Source organism: Urocitellus parryii, chromosome 5 (assembly GCF_045843805.1).
Source record: "Urocitellus parryii isolate mUroPar1 chromosome 5, mUroPar1.hap1, whole genome shotgun sequence".
In the NCBI taxonomy this organism is placed as follows: Eukaryota; Metazoa; Chordata; class Mammalia; order Rodentia; family Sciuridae; genus Urocitellus; species Urocitellus parryii.
The window spans coordinates 155871861-155887187 of NC_135535.1; the positions used below are offsets into that span (position 1 = coordinate 155871861).

The 15327-nt window shown below is 33.6% G+C and overlaps 1 protein-coding gene across 1 annotated transcript in view; it reads right to left on the reverse strand.

Moving 5' to 3' along the window:
- Ctnna3 (catenin alpha 3) overlaps nt 1-11734 on the reverse strand; it is a 1674700-nt gene extending 1662966 nt beyond the window's left edge. Inside the window, exon 1 of the mRNA XM_026394645.2 lies at nt 11647-11734. The gene's annotated coding sequence lies outside the window, so the exon portion shown is untranslated. The remainder of the gene's footprint in view (nt 1-11646) is intronic.
- Nucleotides 11735-15327: the final 3593 nt, after the last annotated feature.

The following is a 15327-nucleotide window of genomic DNA, read 5'->3' on the forward strand; positions in this document are numbered from 1 at the left end:
AAAAATTTAATTCATGATTTATTAATATATCTGACATTGCATTTAATTTGTGTTTTTCAAGGTACCTATATCATTGACTTCTTCCATGTAATTTCCCCCAATAAGCATGCATCATTCTTATTAACCTGGTTCTATCTATACCCTAATTATTGTCATAGCACACATATGTGAGTATACACATCACATACATTTGATAGTTTTATCTGGAAATAGATGTCGCTTCCCAAAGTTTGAAATACTTTGATCATCTCAACAAGTCTTCAACAGAATCACTGTGGCTTTATGATATCCACTCTGGATATCATTTAGTGAAACTTATCTGGCAAAATATAAAGGGGAAATATTTCTAGTAGATGTCAATCCTCACCATGAACACAAATGTTAACAATTGCCTAAAATCTATACTTGCCAAATGTCAGAAGAAAGTGTATGCCACTAGTGAAAGACTGCCAAATACTAAAATAGTGTTAGAAAAGACAGCATTTATCATAATTTTTATTAAGAATAAATCTTAAGCTGGGAGTGATGGCACAGGAGGCTGAGGCAAGAGGATCCTGAGTTCAAGACCAGCTTCAATGCCAGCTTCAACAACTTAGCAAGACCCTAAGCAACTTAGCGAAACCCTGTCTCAAAAATAAAAAACAAAAAGGGCTGGGAATGTGACTCAGTGGTTAATCAACCCTGGGTTCAATCCCCAGTACCAAAAAATAATTAATCTTGAGTGCATAAGCAAATTTTTTTAGATTCACTATCCTCCTTCACCACCCCTCAGAAAGTTTAGCACAATATAGTCCAGAAATAATGTGAAGAACTGGAAACAAATGTTAATGGGTGGGGGAGGGACACAATCTAAATCATCACAGGCAGATTTAAGTAAAGAAAGGGAAAAGAAGCAGACTTTTCTGCACAATACTATCACAGCTGATTTTATAGAATTCAGTCTTGGCTAACATAAAATAAAATGGAAAGAAGATAACTATAATATGTAATTTTCACCATAATCTATAAACATCCCTGTTTTCCAAGCCCACTTCTATTCCCACACCTACTCCCATCTCCTTGCTTCCAAAGTAATCATTTGGTGGCTTGTTTGGCCTGAAAAGGAAAAAAAAAATACATACACACATACACACACACACACACACACACACACACACACACACACATTCTCTACTCACTTGTTAAGCAAAAACATCTAAGACTTGTCAGATAATCAATAAAATCATGCAATTTCTTGACTTCATATGTGATGAGGGAATTGTTGAGATTCATTCTTTTCAGATGCTCATTATACATTTTACATTTCACCAGTACATTTTACAAGTGCTTTCAAGATATTTATTTAGAGAACAATTATCTATGCAAGCTCTACCACCTAGCCTTTTGTCAACTATAAGAGCAAAATTATATAAGAACAGAAGTATACCTAGACTATAGGACTGTATTCATTTATTTATTCATTCATTCAACTTATATTTATTGAATGTCTACTCTGTTCTAGTCATGGGAAAGATTAGACCACAGGCAATAAATCAATAAACATAATAAAAAGTAAGCTATTGCCAGGCATGGCAGAGCACACCTGTAATCCTAGCAATTAGGAAGTTTGAGTCAAGAGGATCACAGATTTAAAACCAATCTGGGCAATTTAGCATGATCAGAAAATGACCTATACTGTTTTTTAAAAAAAAGAAAAAAGGGGGGAGATTGTTGATAGAGAAATAGAGAACAAATTTAATTGTCAAATAAAACCAAGATTAACTTCATTCAGAAGGGGACATTTGAAAAGATTTGAAGAGGTAAGGAAATTAGCCAAGCTTAAATTGAGGGAAGGGCATTGCTAACAGATGTAGCAGCGCAGCAAAAACCTAAGGCAGGAGAGCATACACATGTTTGCAGAACAGCAAAGAGACCAGTTTAAGCAGGGCAGAGAAGCTACAATGAACACAGTATAGGAAACAAAAAGGTAAAGGAAGCTGCGGATTATGTTGAACTCTATGAGAATTACTGCAGATATTTGAACACAGAGAAACATGATCCAGTTTATATTTTGGAAGGATCACTCTAGTGAATAAAATGAAGCATGTGGAGCAAGAGAAGAAACAGGGATATTCACTGGAAGCTTCAGGAATAATCCAGACAAGAGAATAAAGCCTTGGACCTGGTTGGTAGCAGCAGAGGTGGGCATAGTAGTCAGATTCCAGATATATTCTGACAGTTGAGTCAATAGGAATTCCTAAGAGATTAGACATAGGATAGAGAGAACTCAAGATACTTTAAGGATTTTGGTCTGAAGCAACAGGAAAGATAGAGCTGCCCCATTAACTGGTGAAGTGAGGGCAGCTACAGGAGTAGTAGGAAGATGAAGAGTCTAGTTGGGGACATGATAAATTTGAGATGCGTATTTGTCTAATACACAGTCAAGCGAAGCTCTCAAGTAGGCAGTTGGATATAGAAGAGTAGAGTCTGAGAGACAAATCTGGAATGAAGATATCAATTTGGAGTTGTCAGCATAAAGGTGGATGAGGAAGTAAGACGACTAGAAAGTGGCAGGTTGGAGTTGAAGGATTCTTGTCAGTGAATGGAAATGTAGGCAGTGGTATTCAGAATAGGGTTACAGAATTGATATTTGCCATAAAGTGAATTAGAAAAATGTGCCCCATCTAGGCAGAAGAGTTAGAAAAATGTGCTGCTTTCTGGATAAGCACAACCCTGCAATAGTCAGTAGGAGGGTGCACAGTTTGCCCAGCAGTGGGAGGCTAGCTTTCATTTTCACTTAGCCCCTTAGCAGTACAATATGCAGCGGCTTGTATGAGATATCTTGTCCCTCAACAACCACTACCATCCACCCACACTCACAATCACACTGTCTTCTAAAGGGATCTTAAAATATCCTACAACTCACCACTCTTGGATCTCAATGATTAAGAGTGTTGGATTTGAAGTTGAACTGCCGGGGTGAGAATCCAGGCTCTACTCCCTGCTTGCTGGAAACTTTAAACAAGTTACTGATCCTCCCTGAACATTAGTTTCTTTATAGGTAAAATGAGAAGAATAAGAGTACTTTATTCAAAGGGATCTTCAAGGATAAGTAAGAAAATCCATACAAAAACCTATAACTTAGCCCATATCTCTGGCACTTCACAAGGGTTCAACAAATGTTAGTTGATGTTATTATCCCCTTTTCAATAAAAGAACAGAATCTACTTGTCTACATTTAGGTTAAACATCTCTTTCATCTATAGAGCTTGTAATTATTATTCAAGAGTGCTTTCACTCTGTTCCCATAACAAAAGAATTTAAAACAAAACTTCCCTCTGGTGACTCATTTTATTGGATCTCTTGACTTTCAAATTTAAGGCATATTTCCTAAGTGTGCACTAATTAAAAATGCAACATGCCTAAAGAACTCTAAAAGAAAATCCTAATGCACAACAACCTCATAAAGGATCTTGAGTCCTTTGAAATCAATTCCAGAGTGGTACATAAAAGGTATGCTCCAGGGCTAAGGCTACAATTATTAAATGTGCCAAGTATAGGGATCCTCAAGAGTCTGCACTTTCAATTTCCTTAGCTTCCAAGACCTCTGGGTTTCAAAAGAACAAAACAATGCTACACTTTAGAACAAAAGCTAAGTATCTTAAGCATGTTGTAATTCAAATTTTGAAGCACTTCTTGGAGTATTTGAAGTTCTCTTTATTAAACCTTTGAATAGTCATCCTATTGATGGTCTTTGAAAAATGATCAAATTGAGCCAGTCCCCAAAAAAATTATTTTATGAACTCTTCATAAGAACTAAACAAAATTAAAGCATGTGTGTACTGTAGCCATAATAATCAAAATTAAACTTGTTCCCCATACACTCAACCTAAATAAAAGCTGCAAAAATGGTTTTAAAAAAAAATATTGCCTTAACTGATATGAAACAAAACAAAGGAAAACAAAAGATTCTACTTGTATTATGTGCTTCTGATCATAAATAACAAGTCAAGTCTAATATCCCTCTTTTTGAAAAAGGAAGCAAAAAGTTAAAATTCAATTTCTTATCTAATAAGTAACATTGTAAGAGTTTCATATGACGACTTCATTACCCACTCAATACACACATTTCAGTTACTTTATATGTGCAAGTTCACATTAAAAACTAACACTGAATTACACAATGGCATACATTTTCAAAATTGCAGCAAAGGAGAAAGGACAGAAATTCTCAGGGTTACTCTGTGCAGCAATGCCTTTTAGCTTAAGGACATTAGATACCACATAAAAATTACACCATAACCAAGACCCTATGACATCTCATCTCATATAAGCCCAACATGAAGGTTACCTACACATTATCTAAAAAGCCAAAGAACTAAATTAGTCAAATTGAAATTGAAGAAGATAATCTAATATGTGAGACATCAGAGAAGCTTTTATTGAATCATCAGGACAAGAATAACCTTCAGCTACAGGGCATCAGGTTTAAGCAATCAGGGCAGAAGTAACATGCCCTCCACATACACTTTGAAAGTGCCAGTGGCTTTTGTTGCTGCAAGTCCAATGAGCCTATGGGTCTGCTTCACTCCATAATACTATAAGACAGCTCAGTGTATATGAATTCTCCTAAGGTTCAGTGTGTTTGAAAGGTACAGAACAAAAAGAGAATGGAGAAGGAAGTAGATTTCTTGTCAACCTCAATTTGAAGCAATAACTTGCTATTTCTTCTTTGTTTCCTGAGTAGTTTGAAATAAATAAAGGACTTCTTATTAGAATAAAGAAAATGGGGTCATTGACCTTGAAAACACTATATTCATTTTCCACAAATCAATAAATACACTTGGGAAGACCAATAGTATGTAACTACTTTGAGAACTGCTTCCTCTATGTTCTGGTTTTTCTTCCTTTCATACTTCTTAAACAGAGTTTTTAAAAGTCTGTGCCAAAGAATCTTTAACCATCCAAGTTAATTATATGCCAATATTTTTAACATATCTACAGGAATTCTAGTGATATACTTATTAACTCTATTTACTTTTCTTCTCCCTTGTTTTCAAACCACCACTCTCATGCTTTCCCCACCCCCCACCCTTCTGACCATTCTTTTCAGAATTTTTGGCTGAATATTTCTTATCTACTTCCTTATAACTAGGGTCTTATCCCAGGTTTAAACCCTTGTATTCTGTTCTCAACTCCCATTATATCACTCTCTCTGAAGAATCTCATTCTAGAATTTCAATCCTATTCAGAGTTTCTGATTCACAAAACTTATCTACAGTCCAGACCTCTCACATGAGCTTCAGAGTCTCCATATCCACATTGTCCACTGGGCTGTCTCACAGGCAACTTAAAACTGAATTCATAATCTTTTCCCCAAAACCTGGCTGCCTTTTTTTCAGTTCTTAACCACATTAATAATATCACCATAAAACTGAGCACCAAAGCCAGCAATTTTAATATCATCCTAGAATATTTTCTTTCACTCTGCCTTTCTCTCTTCACATAAGATCAATGAAAAAGTAACATTACTATCTCCTCTCAAATTGGCCATTTCTGTCCTCTACAAAAATCTTTAAGAGAATCGTCATTGGGCTGGGCTCAGCAGTAGAGCACTTGCCTAGCACATCTGAGAACCTGAGTTTGATCCTCAGCACCACAGAAGAATGAATGAATAAAATAGAGGTATTTTTTTTTTAGAGAGAATTTTTAATATTTATTATGTTTTAGTTCTCGGCGGACACAACATCTTTGTTGGTATGTGGTGCTGAGGATTGAACCCGGGCCGCACGCATGCCAGGCGAGCGCTGCTACCGCTTGAGCCACATCCCCAGCCCAAAATAGAGGTATTGTGTCCAACTACAGCTAAAAAAAAAAAAAAAAAAATTTAAAGAGGATCATCATTATTCTAACATTCCTAAAATGTCTTATAAGAGCAATTGCATGTTTATATCACTCTTCCCCTTCAAAAGTAATGGAAAATAACATAGAACTTTAATTAAAACCACCATTTTCAAGGAAACTTGACATTATTTCAAACTACAAAGAAAGAAATACAATAAAATCTTGACCAAATTTTTAAAACGGGGTGGCAGAATCCTACATATACCTCAATGGGAAATTTTTCTGAAAGTAAGTACCACAAATCCTGAAATTCCTACCTAAGTTTCCTTTTATTACAATACTGATATGTAGGGCATGAATAAGTATAAAAATCAAAGGGAATAGACTGTGGCTGTAAAGATCCAGTTTGAAACTACAGAATCACAAGAGTGGTAGGGTAGGATTCATAGATGGCACCATTTCTAACTGTAAACAACTAAGTCCATCTAGCAAAGGGGACCACTAGAGATAAAATGCAGTGAAGAAGGGATGCAGAGTCACCAATTCACAAGATTGACAATTTTATGGCTTAAAAGGACTTTGCTATGATACATAATCAGTTTTGGAGTACCAAATAACAAGAGAAATTTTTTCCTAGAAGCAAAGGAAATATCAACTTTTATTGAAAAAAAATTCAATGCCACAAACATGGGTTAAAAATTGTATGCTCTACCAAATCACTACCACCCAAGTACAGTCCCCTTCTAACTGTTCTTCAGTAAATGCCTGATAGTGTACAAAGATCAGCAATGGAAACTCAGTATTAAAACTGTGGAAGAAGAAAGAAAAGAAAAGGAAGGAAAGGAAAGGAAAAGAACACAAGCAAAATTCAAATGATGAACAAGAATTAATGAAGGTGAAATAGTTCAAAAATATATTTACAGGACTATACATGCACACACATACACACTATACTTCTCTTTTATAAAGAACTCAAACAAAAATTACAAAATTCAAAAGAAAAAATAGGGCAGCATGAGGGGGGAAAAAGCAAGATATAAGTCAAAAAAATGGAAGCAAAAAATGAAGCATTAGTAACATGAGAAGCATCAAAGACACCAGGGGATCACAGTGGACACACTAGCAGAATTACAGCAGAAAAGATGGAAAAGCAGAAACACCCATCTTTATTCATCTTTCATAACAAGAATTCAATAAGTATTATCTAAAGTTGAATGCAATTTAAAATAACTTCTCATTCATGGAAAAATATGCAAATAGCCTTTAAGCATGTAAAATTCATTCATAATAAGAGAAATGCAAATTGAAACTATACTAAGATAGTTACCAAAATTTTGATAATAAACTCTTTTAGCTTTTACTACTGTATAGTAAGACTGAAAGTTGATTGTTTAGTAAACAATTAGACACCCTATGTAGTGCTTGTAGATAGTGAAACCATTATTCCTATGGAGGGAAAATTGAAAATACATGTCTATCTATCTATCTATATATCTATCTATAAGTATGTGTGTGTGTTTATCCTTTGACCCAGCAGTCCTACTTTTAAAAAATTACAGCAAATATAAAATAAAAAGTAATATATACCCAAGACAATTCATAGCAGCAATTTTTGTTAGAAAGAAAGAAAGAAAGAGAGAGAGAGAGAAAGAGTAAAGAAAAGGAAAGAAGGAAGAGGGAGAAGGGAGGGAGAAAGGAAAGAAAAGGAAAAAAAGAAAGGAAATTGGTATATCCACACAAATAAATGCTACACAGCTAGAGAAAGGAGTGACCTTCTCTCTATATGCTTCTATTGACTGCTGTCCAGGATGCCTTGCTTAGTGAAACAGAGTAGTATTCATAATATATTATCTTTACATAAGAAAGGCAGTATGACAAATACATTTGCATTCTTGTTTATATGTTTAATAATAAATCATAAGAGTTAAACAGAAAACTAACTTGTAAATCAATCCCCCAAAATCAAAAGCAAACAAAAGACAATAAACTTTAGTCACATTTCAAACTAGTTGCACAACCAACAACAACTAATTTCAAGTGACTTTAAAACATGGTATTTTTACTCTGATCTCTACAGAAATAACCATTAGGACAAAAAAAGAACATTAAAATAATCTTAACTGCATTTAGTATTCTTATGATTTATTCGTGTGTGTTCACACACATTTGCATGTACACATAAATACATATACATACACACATATATAAATGTGCAAATAATTATACTCATGTTACTAGGAAACAAGATTTTTAGGACAACACAAAAAAAGAGAAACAAATATAAAATCAGGAAGTTTAAAGTCTATAATTCTGTGTTTAAATTGGATATATCAATCTGAGCTCATTTTATATTTCTCTATTTCTAAAAAATATTTATTTCCTAGCCCTGTTGACAAAAATTGGGGAGGACAGTAATGGCAACCCTGGTATATGTATCCCCAAGTACTATTTCCCAATAAAGGAAACTAGACTTCTAGGAGAAAAGGCTGGTCTCATATCTGGGGAAGGAAATGTACAAAATGAACCTGGAACTTCTTGTGCTAGAAAGCAATGTTCATTGCATTTTGCTCAGGAACCAAAGGATTTTTACCAGCCAAAACTGGGAAAATTTAAACATCAAATAGCATAGAAATTAGAATAAACCAAAATATAATCAATATATTAAAATTAATTTAAAAAAACAAATTAGTCAACTTTTAAAGTTGCTAGGACACCATCCTGTTTTCTGAAAACTAACAAATGGGAAATAATCAAGTATTTTCCTGATGTTGCTGGTATGAACCATACTATAGGGTGATAAAATAATAAAAAGGGAAAGAGTTTTTCTTTATAGAATAATTACAAACAATAAAAACTAATAAAGAATTATAGAATGATAAAAATAACTATTTACACTAGACACAGTGGCTCGGGAGGCTGAGGCAAGATTGCAAGTTCAAAGCCAGCCTCAACAAGTTAGCAAGGACCTGAGCAACTTAGTGAGACTGTCTCAAAATAAAGAGTTGGCAATGTAGCTGAGTGATACAGCACTCCAGGGTTCAATCCCCAACACACACACACACACACACACACACACACACACACATACACACACACACACACACACACACACACACACACACCACTATTTACAACCCCTAATTTTTTTCTCCTGGTAGTGGGGATTGAACTTAGGGATAGTCTACTTCTAAGCTACATTCCCAGTGCTTTTATTTATTTATTTATTTTTTTTTTTTTTGAGATCTTGGGACAGGGTCTCTCTAAGCTGCCCAAACTAGACTTGAATTTGTGATCCTCCTGTCTTATCCTCTCAAATCTCTGGGATTATAGGCATGCACTACTATGCCCCAATACTACCCCTAATATAATAATAGATCTAAATAATGACTATCAATACTAAAATCATTAAGTAAATGATTAATGGGAATGTTGAGGATCACACTTACAGAGAATAAATACACTAATGAATCACTAACATCACTAATCCTAACTCTGGGTTCAATACCTAGCACAACAAACAACAACAACAAAAAAAAAAAACTTCTCTATTTATTTCTTATCCCAATGACAGAAAGTATTTCTAGGTTAATTTTATTTACTATATAATTACAAATTTCTACTGATATCCATTGGCTCTATAAGTTCTTTGAGTATAACTCAATGGGTTCTCTGAACTAACGCTTTCATAAATTAATTAGCACTTCTAAGCATCTTGACCCCTCCCTAGTACATCACTAAATATATTTGGTGCCTAAGTTTAACTTAATTTCTAAGTAATATTTACATCCTAAGTTGCATACCTGGATGTTCAGGTTATCCTCAATGTTACCCATGTACCTAATCAGTTATGTGTTATAGATTTGATTTATAATTTTTTCTGGCAAGCACTCTAAGTCATCCTACATATGTGTTTATAGTACAAAACCACAAAAACAAAAGTTTTGGGATTTATTTTCATACTGTTTTTTTTTAATTATTCCTGTGGATTTTATTCTTAAAAATTAAATTTAAAAAAAGAGAACCAAATCATTGTCCCTTACTCATCATGTTCATCTCTAAAGATATCCCTAAAGATCCTAAGCAAAATTTTAACTGCTACTCTCTTTTTCTTTTTTCAATAATATATTGTGTGACAGCAGCCAAGTTTCTAAACTCATTCATTCACTTACACAGGCTGGGTGTACTATGGTATGAGAAAACCGAGCTCAGAGTCCTCAATACAGTAGGTGTTTTGTGAGTATTTGACTATCAAAGCATATTATGAAGTCCTCTCAATTCCTTCCTCCTGACCAAAACTTTGTTCTCGATTAGATTGATCCAGTTAATTTTGACCTAACAAAAGTTGAAATTCAAGTTAAATTTATTGCTAGATTAAATTAGCAAAAAGAAGGAAAGTCACTAATCTCATTTACAATCCATTAGAAAAAATAGTGTCTTTATTTTACAAATTAATACAAAATAGCAAATACATTTTATTTAAAACATCAGCTTGATCATGTCTGCTCTAATTTGTAGATATTTGACTTTATTTAGATAACTAACTCCTAGTTGTTTCCTCAAAACCAAGCCTTATTAATCTTCCCTCTGAATTAAGTACCAATCAATTTTCTTCCTGCTTCTAGAAAACTTGGGGTCACATTTATGCCCACATAAATCAGTGTTAGAGTTAAGAAGTTAGCAGTTCTCCACATTTTTTCCACCAAAATACAAGTGACATTTAAAGTATACTTAATATTCACAATTCAATACAATCTCCTCACTTCAGACTGCCATCCAAGGTAAGGAAGTCAACTGGTTTGTATGAAATTCTGTAACCCTGTATTTTCCCTTCCATCAATCAATATGGTGTTGTAAAACCATCAGTGAAAACTGTTGCTTTTTTTTTTTTTTCGATGGGTGGGGAATTAGTTTTGGTTTTATTCTTAGCTCAGTTTTATATCTTCACATTTGTTTTTCTTTCTTCTTTGATCCACATTTAATTTATCCTATTTGCATTTTATATAAAAATCAAATTCTTTCTAGAACAGGTAAGGAATAAATAATCACTCCATGTATCTGCAAAAACAATCTCTTGTCATTTACCCTAGATAAAGCCTTAAAACTCCTTATTGCTTCTTAACTATTCTCTATCATATTGAAAATGAGTATCAAAATTTGTGAGTTCCTCATTTTCTTGCTTTATCGGTTCTCTTTTTTAAAATATTTAAGGCTGAATACAAAAAAAATCATACACAATTTAAACTTAGAAACCCATAATAAAAATTAAATTGTTTACACAGATAAAGAAAATGATTGCTGTACAACTTTTATGTCAAATGAATGTGAACTTTCCGGTGCCTTGCATACAGTTATTCAAATAGTAATAACTCAGTTACACAGTAGAAAGGTTTAATTGCTCTGATATTAGACTACTATAGCTCAGGCATTGGAACATGAGAATTTGTTTCAGTGCTATTTTTAAAACCACTAATAAACACTTCAAATAGCAGAACTAAGTCTCTTCTCAGTTGAGCCGCCCTGAGTAGTTGTGAAAGAAAAAATGTGTTCAAGAATCACATTTTCATCCAAATCTGAAATGCTTGTTGATCTCAAAAAAGTAGACATCTTAAGTTGGAACTTTTATAAAGTAGTCTAGAGTTTAGTGTTGCTAAAAGGAAAATTAGTTATAAAAGTAATAAATGCACAGCATAGCTTCCATTCATCACATTTTATAGTTCTTTCATTTCCCCCCCCAAGTTATCTAACCAATCAACAGATAATCTATAATTATTAGGATTTGCCCTATACAAAGTTTGATTTTTAAAAGTTTGACACTTCACTCACCTACTGCAGGACAGAGTATTGCCCATACACAGATACTAAACCAACTGTCTAAGCAATTTCTTGTGTTTAGAAATTCAGTGCCACTATTATGGCTCACAATTTGGCTTATGATGCATCTGTAAGCAAACAGCCTGACAAGCACTCTAGTGTATTTCAGGATGACTGACAGGACACAGTGGCTCAAGCAAGAAGTGGGGGATGGGTGCTCTTAAAGCAACATGCCCAGGAAGGGAAATATCTAACAGCAGAAACAGATATGAAATTCTTTTTCACATTTGCAAAGAAATAATAAATAACTGCCTAGGATCGACTTTTAAACTCAATTTTCACATATGTTATGTACCCAAAATACTATAAATTTCAAAATGGCTTTGAGAATTTGTATAAGCAGAAATAAAAAAATACAAAGCAGGCATGCTATATATTTCCCTGAAGCTATCAAGTTTCTAAATTTTAAGAATATTCCAATTATTTTTTTTTTCATTTGAGGAATAATTTTAATAATTGGAAAAATATCAACATTTTACATCAGCATGATAAAATCTCTTTGTGAACCAAAAGGTAGAATGAAATAAGTGAGTGAAACAGAACCTGAAAAAAAATATTAGACTGATTTAATCCCACTCAACTTCCAATTATTTTTAACAGAAATTAAAACAAGATACCCAGAGAGAAACAGTTCTTATCTCACCTTTAAATATATACCAATAGACCTTACAATAGTAATTTAAGAACAATTAATTAATAAAAGCAATTTAAATATGTTGGATTACTCAGAATTGGTTTTAGACATACAGGAAGGATATCCATGAATTTCTCCCCTACTGCATTGTTTCCTTATGGTTTACTTCCATGGTAAAATAATAGACCAAAATATTTTAAAACTCCATTAGTGTCAGTTGGAAAATATTTAATCAATACATTGGCTTATTTTTTCAATTATGTAATTTTTCCTATATTATTTCACATCACTTTGTATCGCTTGATTCTTTGATGATTAATACATCAATCAGTCCTACTTTTTTTAAATGCCTTTCATTTTTAAATGTAATCCCTTATTTGGCCAGCTGAGGGCGTCATTAGATTCTGAATGCACACAGCATTGCAACCCAACAAGTAGACTTTCCTTAGATAAATGTGTTTAGAAATACTTCTATTTTATTTTGCCTATAGAAATTTGACTTATAAGGTCCACATTAGTGTTTCCTTCTTCTCTATGACAAACTAGCATTATTTCTTCCTCTATCAACTCCATCAGATGCATCCTCTGAAAGAAAAGCATTAGAAGGCTAAGAAATAGCAGAGCTGGGTTTAACCATCAGAAAGACTTTCCACAACCCTCAATTCTTCTGGCACATGAAACCAAACAAACAAAAATCTTACATAAGAATCCAAAATCGCATCAGAAAACCCATAGGAAGCAGAACTAAACTATAGTCTCTTTTCAAAGTTATATATGACATTTGCAAACTGCTTAACTTATATTTTCTTTTTTTAAATATTTATTTTTTTAGTAGTAGTTGGACACAATATCTTTATTTTATTTATTTATTTTTATGTGGTATTGAGGGTTGAACCCAGGGCCTCACACATGAGAGGTGAGCATTTTACCGCTGAGCCACAGCCACTTAACTTACATTTTCTTATCTTTTAATATTTGCTAATTGTCCATTATCTATTAGATGCTACAGGTTAATTTTAAAATATATGGTTCCAGTTATCAAAACATTATTATATTTCTCATGAGCATGCAGTGTTGAGACTAACACACTTCAGAATCTGCAAGTTCTTTATTTTACAACTAAAATTCACTTAATTTGTAAAGTGAATTCTGAACATCAGTTTGTCTGATTTATCCTAAAAATAAATATTTATCATATAATTTGCTAATTACCACAAATTTATCTTGAGTAAAGATAAAAATTTTTTCTATGCTTAAGCTATTATTATCTCACAGACAACAAGTTTCCTAAGTTCAAACACAGAAAAAATAAAGCAGATCTAAAGACCCAAAGAATGAACTTGTAAAAATAAACAAATAAAGTAAAGGTATTGTGTCCATCTACAACTAAAAATATATATATTTTTTAAAAAAATGGAAACCTCTGTCTTGTTCCCATGTAAGACTTCTGGAGTTGTGCCAACCTGCTTCATTCCAGAGCAGAGAGCCACTCAGTTGCTGAGTCTATATAGAGCAAAGGAAATCCTTTCTCCCACGCTCTGCTTCCAAAGATAATAACAGAAAACTAGAGTGATGGGTTTCACTACCAAGTAGCCATGTTTATATTATTCTTGTCTCCCATTGACTCTCTAAAAGTAAAGCCTACTGATTTTGCATAATAAAGCAAAATAAATATACAAAAGCAAAGAAATTCAATTTTGCAAAAATGACAATATCCCTAAATTGTCCAAAAAATAACTGCCATATTCACTAAATGTAAACTATTATATCATTCCTTCAATTGTACTCAAAAGAATGAAGCTCATCACATAGAAAGGTAAAATAATTAAATTCAATCACAAATACAATGAATCACATGTCTTTGACTTCAAATGATAAGAGGCCCTCCCCATAGTCTAAATAACCCACATACTCCCCAAAGTCAACCCACTTTTTTCCTTCTTAGTCTTGGGTGCACAGAACTAGATTGATATCATCAAACTCCTCAGTTGATTTTTCAGAATCAATCAAACACTGATAGAACTGGTCTTTTGTAAAAAGCCTGTGGTTTTGTTGTTGTCATTATACTCATACACCTTCCTCAGGTCCCTTCCTCTCCCTCCTTGTTATACTAGTTAGTGGGTGCCTTTCCAATCAACCTGCCACAACTATCTTTACATACACTATATATATCTACAGTAGTTTTACATGTGCAAGTATTTTTAAATTTATACAAATAGTATTGTACTTCCATCTCTTTCTACCCCACCCACTCTCAGCACTGGTTTTGGTGTCTATCCGTGTTGAACCATACAGATGTACTAAATACTGCAGGTTTGCTTACTCCACACATAGCCCCAACCTGTCTCACTTGCCTATTCCTGCTATGGAAGTAGGACATTTGATTTCCTTCCCCTCTTTGCAACTCAGATGGCATGTAACAAAAGTCTGACCAATGAGATGTCAGCAGATGTCTGCTAAAACTAAAGCTTTTGCTTTCCCTATAAAAAGGGAGTCAGATATGCTTGCCATGGCCTTTGTTCTTTCCTTCTCCTGACTGTAGTATGATATCTGAAAATAAAGCAGTCTTACTGCAAAGTTCAACAAGGATGACAGAGCTGAATTACAGAAAGAACTTGGGCCCTTGATATCATTTGAACTGCTTATATCCAGACTTGTTATTGAAGAAAAATGAGTTCCCAACTAATATAATGGATAGTTTGTTCCCTTACTTTCCATTGTGTAGCTTTCTCTCTGATGCATTTATAATGTATTCTATCTGTCCATACCCCTATTGAACATTTACATTGTAGCCAACTCTTGCTATGGGAAATAATGCTTTAATAAACATTCTTATACATGTCTCGTTGTGCACCTATGCAACAATCTCTGATATATACAATCTGTTATGAGCTGAATTGTGTCCTTTCAGAATACATATGCTGAGTTTTTCCCATTATCTCAGAATACGACTGTATTTGGAAATAGAGCCTTTAAAGAGGTGATTAAGTTAAAATCAG